Source organism: Arachis hypogaea, chromosome 14, assembly GCF_003086295.3.
Source record: "Arachis hypogaea cultivar Tifrunner chromosome 14, arahy.Tifrunner.gnm2.J5K5, whole genome shotgun sequence".
Taxonomy (NCBI): Eukaryota; Viridiplantae; Streptophyta; class Magnoliopsida; order Fabales; family Fabaceae; genus Arachis; species Arachis hypogaea.
In genome coordinates, this window is record NC_092049.1 from 94,117,086 (window position 1) to 94,135,747 (window position 18,662).

An 18,662-nucleotide genomic window follows, 5' to 3' on the forward strand; every position below is an offset into this window, starting at 1 on the left:
GATTCCTCTCGGAAGATGAAGTCATATCTCCGTTGAAGGTACCATTATATTTGAAGCACAAGAGTTGGATCTACTGTGCACATTATTGTCATTCTAGGATTTTCAATTTGGGACAAATGGAAGAAAAGGATAGTATTATAACAATAATATTTTTGACACCTTAGAATAGTAATAATATGCCACATCCTCATTTAACGTGCCATGTTAGACTCTCACTTAATGTTTCTAATGTATCTTTGATGTTAGGTACTTTTGGTAAACGGGGCTAAATTTTTATGGATACAAAATTTGTTTTGATCTATCAAAAATAATTTTGTCACTTTTTGTACAAGTGCATCTTTTACGGATATAAATAATTATTTTTTCTAAAATAAAATAACATAGCATTGAATGAACGAGACAAGAAAAAATAACAAAACAAAAAAGAGTAGATATGGAATAAAATGGAGGAATAAAAAATTGTCTTTTATAGACAGAACCCCAGAGCAGGTGGACCATTAGTAATTTGCACCTAAGAAAAAAAAATACGTGATTAAAAATAGTTTTTTTTTTTGTTTTAAAAAATAAAAAAATTATTTTAATTGATTTTGAAAAAAAATTCACTTCCTTGAAACTGTTACATCTTCTAAATCAAGTTGTTCACTCCATTCTTTGATAGCGATATTTTGAATTTTCAAATTTGAATGGGATGTAAATGTATAATTTAAATTGAAAAGTTTTTTAAATTTAAATTTTAATAAAAATATAATTCAATTGTTTAAATAATTAATAATAAAAAATTTTTAATTATAAAATTTAAAATTTAAATAGAAAATATAAGTCGTTCAAATTTAAACCACAATAGTTTGAATTCAATTGGCTTAGTAAAATCAAGCCATATTATTCAAATAGTTACAAATTGTATCCATTTTGTCTTTTAAATCAATGTAAAGTTCTAAACGACAATATAAATACCGATTATATTGTAATTAGCAAATGTTTTATCACAATACGTGTACAAAAACGCCTTTAATAAGCTTAGCCTTTTCTAGGAAAAAGTGTGTTTGTGTTTCAGTAAGCATGTCAAAATATAATAACAACGAGAAAACATTTAAAGGTCAATATTTTTATTAAAATTTAAATATTTAATTAATAAAAAAAATAAGTAATTTTATATTAATAGATATAATTTTATATTATTAAAAATATTAATAATAATTAATTAATGATTATAAATTATAAAATCTACTACCCTCCTAACATTCTTCTAATAACAAATGCTACCGTGATAAAATAATAACTCCTGAATAAATAATTAAAAAGATTAATATTTTAATAATAAATTTTAGAAATGATCACTTCTTAGTTAAAAAGCCATGATTAGGAAGTTGTGTAATTACTAATTAGAACTTACAAATGCAATGTAACACGTGCATTTAAACTCCACGTACATAAATTTTTTTTTTTTTACATAAATAACTTTGTTAAATAAAAAAAAAAGATTATTAGCTCTTTTGAAAATTAGCTTTAATAGCCATAATCCTCTTTAAATATTATCCAGGTAAACTCTTCTTAATAATTGTTACGGATCCGACCCACGGATCCCGCATACCCGGTTACCCGGTACAACCCGTTTCGACCCGAAGGCCCAGAACCGGCCCTCCCAAGCTCCTAACCAACTTTCGAATTCAAACATCTCCCTTATTTCAGCCAAATAAGATAAGATAAGATATTCGCCATCACCTATAAATAGAGGACCCAGGTCCCTCCAGGTATTCATCCATTCCACATACTTTCTGCCTCTTAAATCCATTCTGACTTGAGCGTCGGAGTGTCTTTGCAGGTACCACCCCCCGTTGTTCCAATCAAACAATCCGGTTCCGGCTTCGCCCGCAGGTTCCCGATCCACCCTTCAAACCGTACCAGAGACATCTCGTACATTGGCGCCGTCTGTGGGGAACCTGCGCCAGCTGGGCCCAATGGGGGACGTCCTAGAGGAAACCCCCTCAAGCCAGGATGACTCACAACCGATTAACCCAACCCCCGAGCACCGTGAAGTCACAAACCAAGCAAGAATAGCAAGCACTATCCAAAACGCGAACGATCACGACCTCACGGACCGACGACATCCTGAGAAAGCCAGCGACAAAGCAGCGCAGATCATCCAGGATCTCTGCCTCCGAGTTCAGGATCTCGAAGGCAAGATAACCAATAAAGGAAAACACAACAACGAGCACGGAAGCCATGCAACCTCCAGATCAAGATCTCGCCGCGGTAGGTCGCCAACCCGACGACACGACAGAAGAGACGGTCGCAGCTCATCACGCGATCACAGACACGAGAAATCGCCAGAACGGCGATACAACAAGAAACATAACCGCAGCGCTTCTCGAGATCTGAGTTATCAACACTACTCAGACGAAGATCGGAGGGACCGAAACACCAAACGCACAAGAAACGACCATATAATAATGGGAGCTACACCCTTCACAGAAAGAATCCTAAGGGCAAAACTCCCCAAAGGCTTCGACAAACCTACCGATATGAAGTACGATGGAACTAAGGATCCCCAAGAACATCTAACGGCTTTTGAGGCCAGAATGAACCTAGAAGGAGCGGCCGACGCGGTCCGATGCAGAGCCTTCCCGGTAACTCTCGCCGGGCCAGCGATCAAATGGTTCAACGCCCTCCCGAACGGATCCATAGCCAGCTTCCACGATATTACACGAAAGTTCATGGCCCAGTTCACTACTAGGATCACCAAAGCCAAACACCCCATCAGCTTACTAGGGGTCACGCAAAAACAAGAAGAATCCACAAGAAAATACCTCGACCGCTTCAACGACGAATGCCTAACGGTCGACGGACTCACGGATTCCGTCGCAAGCCTTTGCCTGACCAATGGGCTAATGAACGAAGATTTTCGCAAACACCTCACCACCAGATCGGTATGGACCATGCATGAGATCCAGAACGTCGCCAAAGATTACATCAACGACGAAGAAGTCAGCCAGGTCGTCGCCGCCAACAAGCGGCAGCACGGCAACGCCCAGCGCGGCAATTCGGCTTCTCACCAAAACCCAACACTCAAAGAGAATCAACGGGACCACCCCAGGCCGACTAGCCGACCACCGAGAATAGGCAAATTCTCTAATTACACGCCCCTGACAGCACCAATTACTAAGGTATACCACCAAATAGCAGATCGAGGCATCATTCCGAAAGCCCGGCAACTCAAAGAAAGGACAGGAGGCAACAAAACCCTTTACTGCGAATACCACCGAGGTTACGGTCACAGAACACAAGATTGTTTCGACCTTAAAGACGCCCTTGAACAAGCCATACGAGACGGCAAACTCCCAGAATTTGCCAAAATCATCAGAGAACCGAGACGCGCGGAGAGAGATAGGTCGTCGGAGAGGGAAGGACGTAACCCGAGAACCCAAAAGCAACCCCCCAGGGAAAGCCCAGAGGAAGATCCAACCATCATAGTAAACGTCATCACAGGCAAGGACGTATCAAGCAAGTCAAAACTAACAATGAAGAAAGACCTCAAGGTAATGGCTATAAGGAACCAAGTCCCAATCTCCGCGGCCGACAATACGATAACGTTCTTACCAGAGGACTGCCAACACGGCACCTCAGCCGAGGATGCCCCTTTCGTCATCTCAGCTAGAATCGGAACAGGACTCGTACGAAGGATACTGGTAGACACCGGGGCAGACTCAAACATCCTTTTTCGAGGAGCCTTCGATAAACTCGGACTCCGCAACGACAACCTCCAAACACACCGCCACGGCGTCACGGGACTCGGAGACAACTTCCTCAAACCAGATGGCTCAATCACACTTCCCATCACCATAGGAACGAGCAGCCAGAAGAAGACAATCCTATCTGAATTCGTAGTCCTAAAAGACTCCACAGCCTATAACGTGATCCTCGGAAGGAAAACAATCAACGACTTCTCCGCAGTTATCTTTACCAAATACCTCCTTATGAAATTCAGAACCGACGACGGCTCCGTCGGCACCATCCACGGGGACCGAGAAGTCGCAGCCGAATGCGATAACACCAGCCTAGCCCTAAGGAAGAAATCCCGAGATGCGGCTGGAGTATTCCTAGCCGATCTGGATGCCCGACAAGACGGCCAACCCAGGCCAGAGCTAGAAGGGGATATGGAAAAACTACAAATAGGGCCAACCAAGGAAGAATACACCTTCATTAATAGGAACCTCCCATATGACCTCAAAGAGGAGCTCTCTCAACTCCTGAAACAAAATAGAGACCTGTTTGCATTCACACCAGCCGACATGCCGGGAATAAACCCCGACCTAATGTCTCACCGTCTAGCCGTGGACCCCAAAGCTAAACCAGTAGCACAAAGGAGAAGAAAAATGTCACCGGACCGAGCCATCGAAGTCAAAAAACAAGTTAAAGCCCTACTCGAGGCCAACTTTATCCGAGAACTCCTCTACACGACCTGGCTAGCCAACGTCGTACTAGTGAAAAAATCTAATGGGAAATGGCGCATGTGCGTCGACTACACGGACCTCAACAAAGCTTGTCCGAAGGACGCCTTCCCCCTACCAAACATCGACGGATTGGTAGACGCTGCATCCGGTCACCGATACCTCAGCTTCATGGACGCATATTCCGGATACAACCAGATTCCGAGACTTATCCGGTAACAAATTAGAAGTCTACATAGACGACATGCTCGCCAAGACCGAATCCAGCAAACAACTAACCAACGACCTCGAGGTCATAATGAACACCCTACGAAAGCACCAAATGCGACTCAACCCGGCAAAATGTGCCTTCGGAATGGAAGCAGGAAAGTTTCTCGGCTTCATGATTATACAACGCGGAGTCGAAGCAAACCCAGAGAAATGCCGTGCCATCCTTGAAATGACAAACCCAAAAAACCTCAAAGAAATCCAAAAGCTCACCGGCAGATTAACGGCGTTATCACGTTTTCTCGGGGCATCGGCTCAAAAGGCAATCCCCTTCTTCAAACTGATGAAAAAAGGAACACTTTTCAAATGGGAAACGGAATGCGAAGAAGCTTTCCAACATTTCAAAAAAGTTCTAGCGGAACCACCAATCCTCGCCAAACCTCAGACAGGGGAAACACTGTACATATACCTCTCCATAACGGAGGAGGCACTTGCAGCAGCACTAATCTGAGAAAACGAGAAAAAGATCAAAAACCCATATACTTCATAAGCAAAGTCTTACAAGATGCGGAAGCTCGCTACTCACGCATAGAAAAGCTAGCTTACGCACTCCTTATAGCCTCCCGACGCCTACGACAATACTTCCAAGCTCATTCCATGACGGTCCGAACCGACCAAGCGGTCAAACAGGTACTACAAAAACCCGACTTAGCAGGAAGAATGCTAGCATGGTCCATCGAACTATCCCAGTTCGATATCAAGTTCGAACCTCGATACGCGATCAAAGCACAGGCCATGGCCGACTTTATCGCCGAAATGACACCAGGAGACTCCACCCCGAATCGTGGAAGCTACACGTTGACGGCTCCTCGAATACCACCTCCGGAGGCGCCGGGGTCATTCTCGAAAGCCAAAACGGAGTCGTGATCGAACAATCAGTGAGATACGAATTCCCGGTCTCAAACAACCAGGCAGAGTACGAGGCCCTCTTGGCAGGCCTATCCTTAGCCAGGGAAGTCGGAGCAAGGGTCCTAGAAGTAAATACCGATTCTCAGGTAGTCAGTTCCCAAATTAACGGAGACTACCAGACACGAGATCCCCTACTCCAACAATACCTCGCCAAGGTAAACAAACTAAAGGAAGGATTCGAGCACATTACCATACAGCACATCCCTAGGGAACGAAATGCCAGGGCAGACCTACTCTCCAAGCTAGCCAGCACCAAACCCGGACACAGTAACAAGTCGCTGATCCAGGAAGTTGTCAAGACACCCTCCGTGTCAACAACGACCGACGCTCATCTGACAATCTCAAACCGGGGATCTTGGACCTACCCTATCCTGCAATACCTCCTCGATGGAACACTGCCACCAGACCCCAAAGAGGAAAAACGAATAAAAAGGGAAGCCGCCAACTATACCATTGTCGCAGGACAGCTATACAAACGTGGATTCTCGCAACCCCTGCTCAAATGCATCGAACCCGAGAACACGGAATACATACTCCGTGAAATCCACGAAGGCTGCTGCGGTCACCACGTCGGGGGCAAAACATTAGCCCAAAAAATCATCAGAGCAGGCTACTTCTGGCCCACGGTTATCCGGGATTCCATACAAATAGTTAAAAACTGCAACAAATGCCAAAGGCACGCCAATATTCACCAAGCCGCACCGCACCAGCTCAGCACCATATCGGCAGAACGGCCGTTCGGCACTTGGGGCATCGACCTCGTCGGACCCTTCCCAACGGCACCCGGCCAGCTTAAATACCTCATCGTCGCCATAGACTACTACACTAAATGGATCGAAGCCGAACCCCTGTCCTCCATAACGGCAACCCAATGCCGAAAATTCCTTTGGCGTCAGATCATCACCCGATTCGGGATCCCCGAGATCGTTATCTCGGACAACGGAACTCAATTTACCGACAAAAAATTCAGAGAATTTTTAGAGGGGCTACATGTATCCCACCGTTTCAGCTCGGTAGAACACTCTCAGACAAACGGACAGGTGGAATCCGCGAACAAAATAATTGTCAAAGGACTTAAAAAGCGGCTCGACGAAGCCAAAGGACTATGGGCCGACGAACTCGGGTCGGTCCTATGGTCATACCGAACCACACCTCAAACAACAACGGGAGAAACACCTTTCCGACTAACATACGGTGTTGAGGCGGTCATCCCGGTAGAGATCGGAGACCCAAGCCCCAGAAAAACGGTCGGAGGTAACGACGAGGAAGCAGAACGAGACCTCATTGACGAAACAAGAAGCATAACCCATCTCAGAGAGCTAGCCCTAAAGCAAAGAATCAGCCTGAGATACAATCACGGAGTCATCCGGCGAGAATTCGCGGCCAACGACCTCGTCTTACGACGAAACGACATCGGTCCCCCGACCCCAGGAGAAGGGAAGCTCACCCCCAACTGGGAAGGACCATACAGAATCAAGGCCGTAATCGGAAAAGGAGCGTACAAACTCCAACGGCTCAACGGCGACGAAATCCCGAGAACATGGAACGCCGCCAACTTGCGACGATACTACGCCTAGACCAACCCACAAGGTCGCACCCTTGCCCTCATTTCTGTTTTTGTACTTCTCCTACCAGTTTACAAATTCTAAAGTTTTATTTCATCTAAGTTTTAAACACGGGTACTCTTTCCCGCCAACAACGGAGGGTTTTAACGAGGCCCAACCATCAATAAAAATTCCATTAAAACAGCTATTTATATTTTCCTAAATGTCTCAAAAACGGAACGGAAACACGGCCACAATTGGGGGACTGATCACCCCCCAGGCCCAAAACACGCGGATATCCATGAAAAAACCCGACCAAACGACGGTCCGAGGGAACAAAATAGCCTAAAAACGGAATATAAAGAAGGCCCGGACGGCCCAAAAACAATATAACAACGGAACATACAAAAAGGCCCGAACGGCCGATAAACACTAATAAAACGAAAGTTCGGTGTTCCAAAATCCCAAAATACACGGCCCTTGGCCATCCAAAAGTATCCAAAAACACAGTCTGAAGAAAAATCCAAAAAAGATAAAGATAGAAAGCTACTCGAGGTCAACGATCTGGCCATCACGAACAATCTTGAAGGCCCCCATCACGGACACATCCGCACCAGGAGCCAGCACTAAGGCCTGAGCCCTCATCGTCTCCTCGGTAGCCGCAATCGCACCCTTTGCATCAGCCAATAACTCCGCCTTCTCCCTCCTCAAGGCAGCAACCTCGGCCTTCAAAGTCTCTGATTCACTGAGAAGCACGGCCGCCTGAGAACCCGCATCAGAAGCCCGTTGCCGCTCCTCCGCCAGTTGAGAAAGAAGCGAAGTCTCAACCTCGGAAAGCCGGAGAATCTCCGCCCCGGCTTCCTCAGATGACTTCACCGCCTTCTCCCTAGCAACCCCGGCAGCCTCAAGCTCCTCCTTCAGCTTAGCCACCTCAGCCTGAGAATGACGGAGCTTCTTGTCCAACAAGCCAACTTGTGCCATCACGGGCTCGGCTTTCCGAACAACAACGGCAGATCGGAGAAGAGCACGATACACCGACTTAGCCTGGAACGAAACATCGCAGCCATCAAAAAACGGCTCCGTCCCAGGCATCAAGTGCTGATCAATAAACCCCGGAGCATCGAAACGTCGGTCCATCACACTGGGCACCAAACCTTCATCCTCGAAGGTCTCGCTGCTCGGATCCTCAGGCCTTCTTCTCTTCCGAGAAGCCTCAGCAGCCGTCACCACAATGACTTCAGGAGAGTTCGTAGGCTCTGGAGAAACTTGAGCCTCGGCCCGCGCACCCGAGGAAACCACCTCCTGAGAAACTGGCTGAGAATCCACGGCAGGGTGAGAAACAGGAGTAGCCGGAGACGACAACCCCTCCTCCAGGGCCATCGCCGCCTTCAAACGAGCCAAGGATGTCAAGCCACCAGCCATCTCTACTGCAAACAATACAAAAAATCCCAAGTTACAAAAACGGGAAACAAAACATAAAAACCAAAGAAAAAACAGACACACACCAACATATGACCGGTAAGCAACCGGATCACCCATCACGTCCCGGGGATTAAGAGGACGCTCTCCAAACAACTGCCACAGAACGAGAGCAATATCCCGCTCCTCCGAGGACAGGAACTCTTTCGAAACCCGAGTAAAAACCGACGGACCCGCCTTAAAATTCCAGTAAGTGGGGAACCGGCGATCACCCTCCAACGTCAACCAAAAGGGATGATGTCCCTCCGCGGGACGAACCTTAAAATAACCACTCTTAAAACCGTGGAAGGAGTCTTCATACAAACCGAAAATCCGACGATGGGGCTGAGCTCGGAAAGATACATACCCCTTTTTATGCTTCCCCTCCTTAGTCAGAAGAGTACACAAGAAAAGGAAAAGAAAAACGTTTACTGAGGCAGGTAACTCTAAATAATCACAAAGGAGTTCAAAAGACCGTATTGCCGCCCAGCTGTTCGGATGTAGCTGGGACGGCGCCACGGAGCACCGATTCAACAACTGCTGAACAAAAGGAGAAAAGGGAAGCCGAACACCAAGCCGGGTGAACATCGCCTCATACACCCACATCCAATCCGGCACTGTCGAGGAGTCGAGATTGGTATAGCAAACCCTCTCGTCAACCCCAGGGAGGGCAAGCTCGTAGTAACGTTCGGCATCGCCACCCCCACAAACAGCCCCTTCATCACGGAGCCGTTGGAGGTCCGCCTCCGTCATCCGCGACGGCGTCCCCCAAACATCACTGGTGACCCAAGAAAAAAGGTCAGGGACACCCCCCTCCGGGGCCACCGGAGCCCTCACACCCTCCGTCCGTCGGCGAGCCATACCTAAAATATCGGCGAAGCACCACCGTCAGCCAAACCTCACGGCAGAAAATGACGGCGGGTAAAAAACCAAAAAATACTGCCACCGCACACCACCAATTATACGGTGGCACTCGCCCCAACCCTTTTTCTAGGAACCCAACAGAACTATCTAACCACCATACAAACACCACAAAACTACTCTAAAAACAGCTACACTTAGCAAAAACAAAAACAAAATACTACAGAAAACAAAGCAGAAGAAGCAAAAAGAAACAAGAGAAATGCTAACCTGATAAATCGAAGGAAGACAACCCAAAGGAAAGACGCTGCAAAAGAAGATCAACCAAAACCACGGAAAGCAAAAATGAAGAATGAGGAATGCTCTGGTTGGAAAAGGAAGCAATAGAGAAGTAAAAGCAGAACGAGGGAACTGAAGGAGGAAAACCAAAACGGTTTCGAAAAAAGCAAAATGGCAAAAATACCCTTAGAGAGCAAAGCAAACGCAAGGGCAAAAAAGGAAAAGCGCAGCTCGCAATAAATACCCCCCTCGAAAGCAGATAACGCCTCGAAGAACGCAACAGACGCGACTGATACGGAAGAGTCACGTCAGATCTAAACGGTCAGACGAATCTACCACAATACGAAAACCGAGGCACCGACCTCATCCCAAAGTGATCAGACGGGCACCCGAGAAAAAAAAATCGAGCCCATAACAAACGTCTCCCAGCGACAGACCGATCTCGTTCGCTCTCCCGCTGCGGGGGCAACTGTTACGGATCCGACCCACGGATCCCGCATACCCGGTTACCCGGTACAACCCGTTTCGACCCGAAGGCCCAGAACCGGCCCTCCCAAGCTCCTAACCAACTTTCGAATTCAAACATCTCCCTTATCTCAGCCAAATAAGATAAGATAAGATATTCGCCATCACCTATAAATAGAGGACCCAGGTCCCTCCAGGTATTCATCCATTCCACATACTTTCTGCCTCTTAGATCCATTCTGACTTGAGCGTCGGAGTGTCTTTGCAGGTACCACCCCCCGTTGTTCCAATCAAACAATCCGGTTCCGGCTTCGCCCGCGGGTTCCCGATCCACCCTTCAAACCGTACCAGAGACATCTCGTACAATAATTTTAATTTAATTTTTTTTAATAAATAATTTTTGTTAGTTGTCTTTAAGAGTAATTTCCTCTGTCCCTAGCTATCTATTCTTTTACGACGAATTTCATCATTCACATTTTTTTTTCTACCAAAGATAGGAGACTCGAACCCGCAATCTCTTAATTGAGTATGGGGAGACTATGCCATTTGAGCTATTACTCATTGGCAAATTGGAAAGATATGTGACTTGAACCCGCGACCTCTTAATTGAGTATGGGGAATCTATGCCATTTGAGCTATAACTCATTGGCTCAAAAATTTGGAAAGATAGGAGACTCAAACCCGCAACCTCTTAATTGAGTATGGGGAGTCTATGCCATTTGAGCTATTACTCATTGGCTAAAATTTGGAAAGATATGTGACTCGAACCCGCGACCTCTTAATTGAGTATGGGGAGTCTATGCCATTTGAGCTATAACTCATTGGCAAATTTGGAAAGATAGGAGACTCGAACCCGCAACCTCTTAATTGAGTATGTCTATGCCATTTGAGCTATTGCTCATTGGCAAAATTTGGAAAGATAGGAGACTCGAACCCGCAACCTCTTAATTGAGTATGGGGAGTCTATGCCATTTGAGCTATTACTCATTGGCAAATTTGGAAAAATAGGAGACTCGAACCCGCAACCTCTTAATTGAGTATGGAGAATCTATGCCATTTGAGCTATTACTCATTGGCAAATTTGGAAAGACATGTGACTCGAACCCGCGACCTCTTAATTGAGTATGGAGAGTCTATGCCATTTGAGTTATAACTCATTGGCCAAATTTGGAAAGATAGGAGACTCGAACCCGCAACCTCTTAATTGAGTATGAGGAGTTTATGCCATTTGAACTATTACTCATTGGCAAAATTTGGAAAGATTCACATTTGATCAGGCAGAAAATAAATAATAAATTCGCGAGTGTTTAAGTTTTAAATTTCTCAAATATTTAATACTTACTCAAAAAATTCATTCATAAATGAGAAGATAGGATAGATACCATTGACACGGCAAATCTATTTTTAACGAGTCTTAGATAACACGTTTAGGAAATTAATAAAAAAAAGTTATAAGTAAAGAAGATTCCTAATCCCTATCCTATACCTATTCCAGGTGTTCTGATACAAATAAATGTAATACATAAGAAATTGTCAGAGTACATAAAAGAATATCACATTGACGAACTTCGAAGTAGTTTTCGTGGAAGCGTGGTGCTTGATTTGATTGCATTTAATTTGGGGTATATATAAGGAAAGAGGATAGAGGAAAATAATAGGACTCGTCATTAGAATCTGCAATATTATTAAGTAACGAACTATGGGTTGTTTTTGTTTCGGTGGTGGTGGAAAGAGGAATGCTCAAGAGAAAGTAGATAATAAGAGAAGTGAAAGAATTTATAAGGATGCACGTACAACAAAAACTGCAACTACAACTAACTCCACTACTGCTCCAAAACCAAAATCTCATAGAAGCGGTAGCGGCGGAACCAAAGACGGTGACTTAGTTATTATGACAGCTGCTGCCTTCGACAACACCGCAACTACTTCTGCCGCTTGCGGTGGCGGAGGGGGTGGTCAGCATCATCATCATCATCATCATGAACACGGTGGAGGTGGTGGTGGAGGGGGTGGTCAGCATCATCATCATCATCATGAACACGGTGGAGGTGGTGGCGGTGGAGGTTGTGGTGGTGGCGGTGGCAGCGGAGGAGGTTGTGGTGGTGGCGGCGGCGACAATGGCGGTAGAGGAGGTTGTGGTGGTGGCAGCAGCGGTTGTTGAAGTTTTATTTTGAATATATATTCTGTTCTTTTTAGTTTTCAGTTTGAGAATTTTTATTTTATAATAATGTTTGAAAAATAATAAAAAATCAATTTAAATAATTTAAAGTTGTGTTATTTAAAATTCATTACTTATAGTTAAAATAATTATATAATTTTAAATGTAATAAATATGTAATTATGAATATTATACATATAAAATAATATTTTAAAAATTAGATTGGATCGGTTGGTTAGATTGGACTAAACGGGAATTAATCTTTTAACCGATCCAGTTTATATTTAAAACTGGCTTGCGATAAATCAATGAAAAATTAGTCAAATTGGGGGTTAATCGGTGAATTAGCTAAACTGAACCGATTTTTTGAAGAGTTGGTTTGCTCTTTCGCATTAAAACGGTGTCATTTTGATTCCTTCTCCCAAAAAAAAAAAAAAAAAATCCAAACCAGCATCTCTCTCCCCAAAATTCCTAGTTTCTAATTTGTGTGATCAAAAGCAAACATATCCCCTTCTTCCTTCTCTTTCTTTTTCTCCCCAAAATCTAATTCTAATTTTTTTAATCCTATCAAAGCAAACAGCAAAGCCACACCAGCATGCCCTTCTAGATGCGAATTTTATAACCCACAAAACACCGGCAAATACACTAAGTCGTACCCAGTAATAAATCACGGTGAGTGAGTATCGATCCCACAAGAATTAACAGATTAAACATGCAATGGTCAATTAATTACTCTAATCAGACAATTAATAATAAGGGTTTTCAAAGACAATTGCATAAAGAGGCAGTGAATTGAATAAAAACAAGTTGTAAGTGACTGAGAAGAAAAATATTATTCAAAAGAGTTAAGGTTTCAGAGATATTAAAACTTCCGGAAAAACGTTTTTCACTTTCCACCTTCATTAAATAATGATGTTTCTATGGCAAATCATAAATAATTAAACTCCAATTCCTTGGTAATTCAATTTCTCTAATCCTAATCAATTATCAATTCCTTGATTAATTAATTGTGACAAGAGGTCAAGAACATTCACTGATTTTAAAACCATATAACTCTCAAGAACCAAACTTGGTTGATTCGATGTCACTTATCAATTCCAAATTCAAAACTTAAGAATCATGAGAAGAAGTTTTCAAGCTCAATTCAATTAATTAACTTTTCCAAGATATTAATAGAATTCAAATGAGAAGAGAATTGTTTTTCAACACATTCAATTTCTTAGGATGAAGAACGAATATTTTTTATTAAGAAAACATCAATGCATTAATCAAGATAGAAAAGCTATAATATTAATCCATAGGAATCAACAGAGCTCCTAACCTTAACTTAGGAGATTAGTGGCTCATGCTTCAAAATCAAGACAAACAAAGTATGGAAAACTGCGAAGGTTCCGAAGGTTCTCTCAAAGTGTTTTTAGAACCGTTATATACTAAAAACAAAAACCAAACCTAATTATTAAATTTGAACTTAAATTCAAAACAAACAAATCAAATCAAATCTAATCTTCCGCATTAAATTCTCAGCTTTGTGTCTTCCCTTTAAGGCTTTAGTGGTCCTAAGTGTGAAATTCTGAATGGGCTTGAAAAGTGGCCAAAGTGGCTTGTGGAAACTGGACCAAGGGAGCAAGTGAAATACCCATATGTGTGGCATGTGAAACGCCACTCTTTGTATGTGCAATGCCACGTTTTGCATGCAAAATGCCACGCTTTCCTAGAGCTTGTCCTCTGGCGTTTGAAACGCCATCCTTTTGCGTGCGAAACGCCAATCTTTCCTTCATTAGGCGTGCTTGCATGTGAAACGCCAATATGTGGCATTAAACGCCCGTCTTTTATGATCCCTGGAGCTCTTCTTTCTTTGGCGTGTGACACACCCTTGTTGTGGCGTGTAAAACGCCCAAATGAGTCTTTGAAGTGGTCTTATAAAAAGTTGGCCCAACGTGTAACGCCGAGCTGCGGCATGTGGAACGCCACTCAACAACCAAGGTCCTAGGAGTGTGACCTTGGCGTGTGACACACCACTGAGTGGCGTTTAAAACGCCCATATAAATGCTCCAAGACAAGCCTTCGAAGGGGTATAGTTCTTCATCGCCCATTGTTTATGGCATTCAAAATGCCCACTATTCACTGACTTGTGCGTACGCACAGGCGTGTGCATGCGCACACATGCACATATTTTCACTTGTACGTACGCACAGAGGTGCGTGCGTATGCACAAGTCTCAAATCTTCCATTTTTTTGTGCATCGAAGCCGTGTGAATGTTGAACACTCATTGTTTTTGGGATTGTGCATACACACAGGCGTGTGTGCATACGCACAGATGCTTAAACTTCAAAGGGCATTTGCAAACTGCACACCCACTGTTCAGGGCGTGTTAAACGCCAGCTATGCACGTCAAGGAATGCTCTTCTCTTCATGGCGTGTTGTATGCCCATTTCTTGCTCAAATTGCCTTCGATCTAATACTCTGGAAAGCTGGCCTAGCGTGTAACGCCGTGTCTTGGTGTGTTGCACGCAAGGTTCTTCATTGGGCGTTTGAAATGTCAATTTCTCGGCATGTCAAACGTTACGGTAAGAGACAAACTGGGAGTGTGCTTAGTAGGTGTTTTGCAACGCCCAACATGCAGCATGTGACATACCATACATGCAATTTCTTTGGAACTTTGGCTTAGCGTGTAATGCCCCTATGTGGCATGTGAAATGCCAGGTCCCCTGTTTCTCATTCATGGGCGTGTTGCACGCCCCCTGTCGGCGTGTAAAACGCCAGCCCTCTGCCTCCTGTCGAATGCTTTTCTGGTTGCTTTCTTTTGCTTGTACTCTGCTTCTCTTTCGCCTTCATTTTTCTGTTATTGAATCAAAAATCAAAGGACTCAAAGTACTAATAAAATTTCATATAAAAGCCTATGATAACAAGCAACAAGCAGTGAATTCCATCTAGAAATATCCAAGAAAAGTACTTAAGATGCTCATGCATCACAACACCAAACTTAAGCTCTTGCTTGTCCTCAAGCAAGCAAAAAACCATGCTTTAATTATCAAAATATTAAAGCTTAAAATTACAAGGGTGAATGGTAGCAATCCAAATGGTTTTGGTTGTCTGTTTTACTTATGCACAATTCAACATATATGGTAATAATCTTTCAAGACCTCTATTTGAATTAGATTATGGAGTCCTTACTCAACTCATTACCTTGAAACAAGCTTATTTACTTTCCTTTCACATCTTATTTTGTTTGGTGCTTTGTACCTTGAGCCTATCCGTGACTCTAAATGCTTTGTTTTCAAGTTCTACTTGATACATAAGCACTGCAAGCACTTGATTGGGGGCTCTTTGAGCTAATTTTTCTTTTGATTTTTTCCATCAGTGGTGCTTAGGGCCTTTGGCTTCTCGTCTTTTGGGGGATGCTTTGCATCTTTGAGCATGGCTGTGACTTTAAATGCTTTGTTTTCAAGCATTTTTCTGATACATAAGCACCACAAGTACTTGAGTTAGGAGGGCTCTTTGAGCTTATTTTTTTTTTATTTCCTTAGTCAGTGGTGCTCAAAGTCTTTGCCTTCTCTTTTCAACCCTTTTTGTTAATTACTGTTCATTATATTTTGCTTCCCCAAGGCTTTGTCAAGTGTATGAATCCCATAATAGTCCTCTAAACTGAGGCCTTAAATAGTTCTTGCTCAATAAGTATTGAATATTTTAGTTAATTTGTCTTTTCCAAACTCATTCTCGTGCCTTAGGTTTATACCTTGTTTTGTGGTATTTCTTTCTTTCCACATGCTCTTTACTTGCTTTGAATGACAAGTACAATTGTGATTTGTTGATTGTGATGGATAAGTCATGGTAAGCACTTAAGAGACAGAGATCATAATTACATTAATTGAAAGGAAGATAACATGCATGAATTTAAAATAGGGTAAGGCAATAAAAACACAAAGCATAAGAACATATAACCAGAACTTCACCACCTTAGTTGTCGCTTTCATCATCTTTCTCATTGTCTTCCTCCTCATCTCCTTTATCTCCTTCATCATTATCTTGTTGAGGTTCTCTGGTCCTCCATATCTCTTGGTGTTGCTCAAGAGTTTGTTGAGTGATGTTGACATTTCCTTTGTAGAGTTGATTATGGATCCATTCACTAACTTATGGGATATGGGGCCATTACTGAATTTGCTATTTGTTGTCCCACACAAAGATAATTCAACTTTATCTCAAATCTTAACTTCAAGTTGTAGATTGCAAATCATTGGCTCTCTTGCTCATGCATCATATGGTTGATGAGCCTTCCTTGATTTAGTTGCTCCATCCTCAGTTGGTCCATGCATGAGGCTAGTTATTGCCAATATTCTAGAGGAGACAAAGATGAAGCTTGAGGCATGGAAGTTTGAGCTTCTTATATTTGTGGAGGTGGAGTGGTTGATAGAGCCTCCCTTCTTGGTTGAGATCTTGGTCTTGGTGTTCTTGGATTGATAATGACCCTCTTCATACTTTCAGGTGTAATGAGATTATCCCTCTTGACTATTTCATCACCAAAATCAAGATCCATCCCTGCATGCTCACATAATCTATAAATGAGGCTTAGAAACCCAAACCTTATGTTCTTTTGAATGTTCTCTGCTATCTTCTGAATGTTAGGTGGGATAAATATGCTATATCTACCTTTTCTCCAGTCATAATGCAACGAATAAGTATGGCTCTTTCCTTAGTAACCTCCGAATTATTTGAGGAAGGACTAATAATTCTTCTTACAAACTCAAACTATCCTCTTGCTATTGGAGAAAGATCACTTCTTTTCAATTGGTTTGGAAGCTCATCCTTATCCTTGATCCATTCGATCTCAATGACACAAATATCACTAATAACATCACCGTACCTTTGGTAGGCACTCACTCTTTGTGTATAGCTCATAGTAGATGATGAGGAAGAGACAGAGAAAGCAGAGGAGTCTCTTAACCTTAGGACTCTTCTGATTGCTCCGGGTCTAAAGTCCACCATCTTCTTTCTCACATAACTGAAGTAAGTAGGTTCCTTTCGTCCGTCCATAGTGGCATTGACATAAAATTCACGGACAATCAAGGTTGTGACCTTTCTTAGTGGCTCACATAGAAGTTGTTACTTCCTCTTTAGGATTTATCTTCGTATTTCTAGATATAAATTCTATGGAATCTCAAACTCCACCTCATAGATCACTATCTTACTTGCCACCTATCCATAGAATTGAAGTTCACAGAAAGGGGAACGGAACTTCTCCTCCTCGTCTTGAGGTTCGGCAAGTGCCTTTTTCTTTCTCTTCCTTGAGGATGATGCATCATTGCGAGGAGCCATAAAGTGAATGAGTATTAATGTAATGGGTAAACCACACCAAACTTAAAAGTTTTTTTTATCCTCAATCAAGAAGAAGAATGTAAGCAGAATGTAAGAAAAGAAAGGAAGGATGTAGATGGTGAAGGGATGGTGGTGAAGTGTGGTATTTATAGGGAAGGGCTGGGGGTATACGAATGGTGGGGATGGCAAAGAGACATCCAAGGGTGTTCAGACTCTCTTGAAAATAGAAAATGATGTAAGAGTGTGTAAGTGAAGGGGATTAGGTGTGGGTTACAATGATGGTGAGGCTAGTGTATAGGGTGTAAGGTTAAGGGAAGGGTGAGTAGGTGGTGGAAAGGTAAGGGACAAAACATGTAAGAGTGAAGTTATGATGGTTAGTGGCACAGTCATCAATGTCATAAGTGAGGTGAAGACTTATGCGTGCAAGGCTATTATGATAATGATGACCACTATATGATATACTTGAAATCTACTTTAATGAGGCATGTGAATGAAGCATGAGTATGAGGTGCATGCAAAAAGGGTATAGTAGCATGAATAAGTGGTGCATGCAAGAAAGTATGCATGGAATGAACCATAATGCACGTGTATGCATGCATGGGGTGTTCCTTAGAATGCCTTCCTTCCTTATGTACCTTGTTATCTGGGGATACACTTAGTAAACTTGTGCAAGTATTCAAAGTAATCAAAAGTAATAAACATAATACAGAAGATAAGAGACTAAATAAAAATTATAAACTAAGAGAAAGAATTAAAACTATGGGGGTTTGCATGAACCAAGCTTAGTGAGTGGTGTTAATACCAAACTTAGTTCTGAGCCAAGTACCTAAAGAGTATAACACCATGCAAGAGTGGTACACCAAACTTATTTCATACAAACCTCCTAGAATTAAACTATTGAAATTAAAATATTGAAATAAAGCGTAACAAAAGTTGGGTTGTCTCCCAACAAGCTCTCC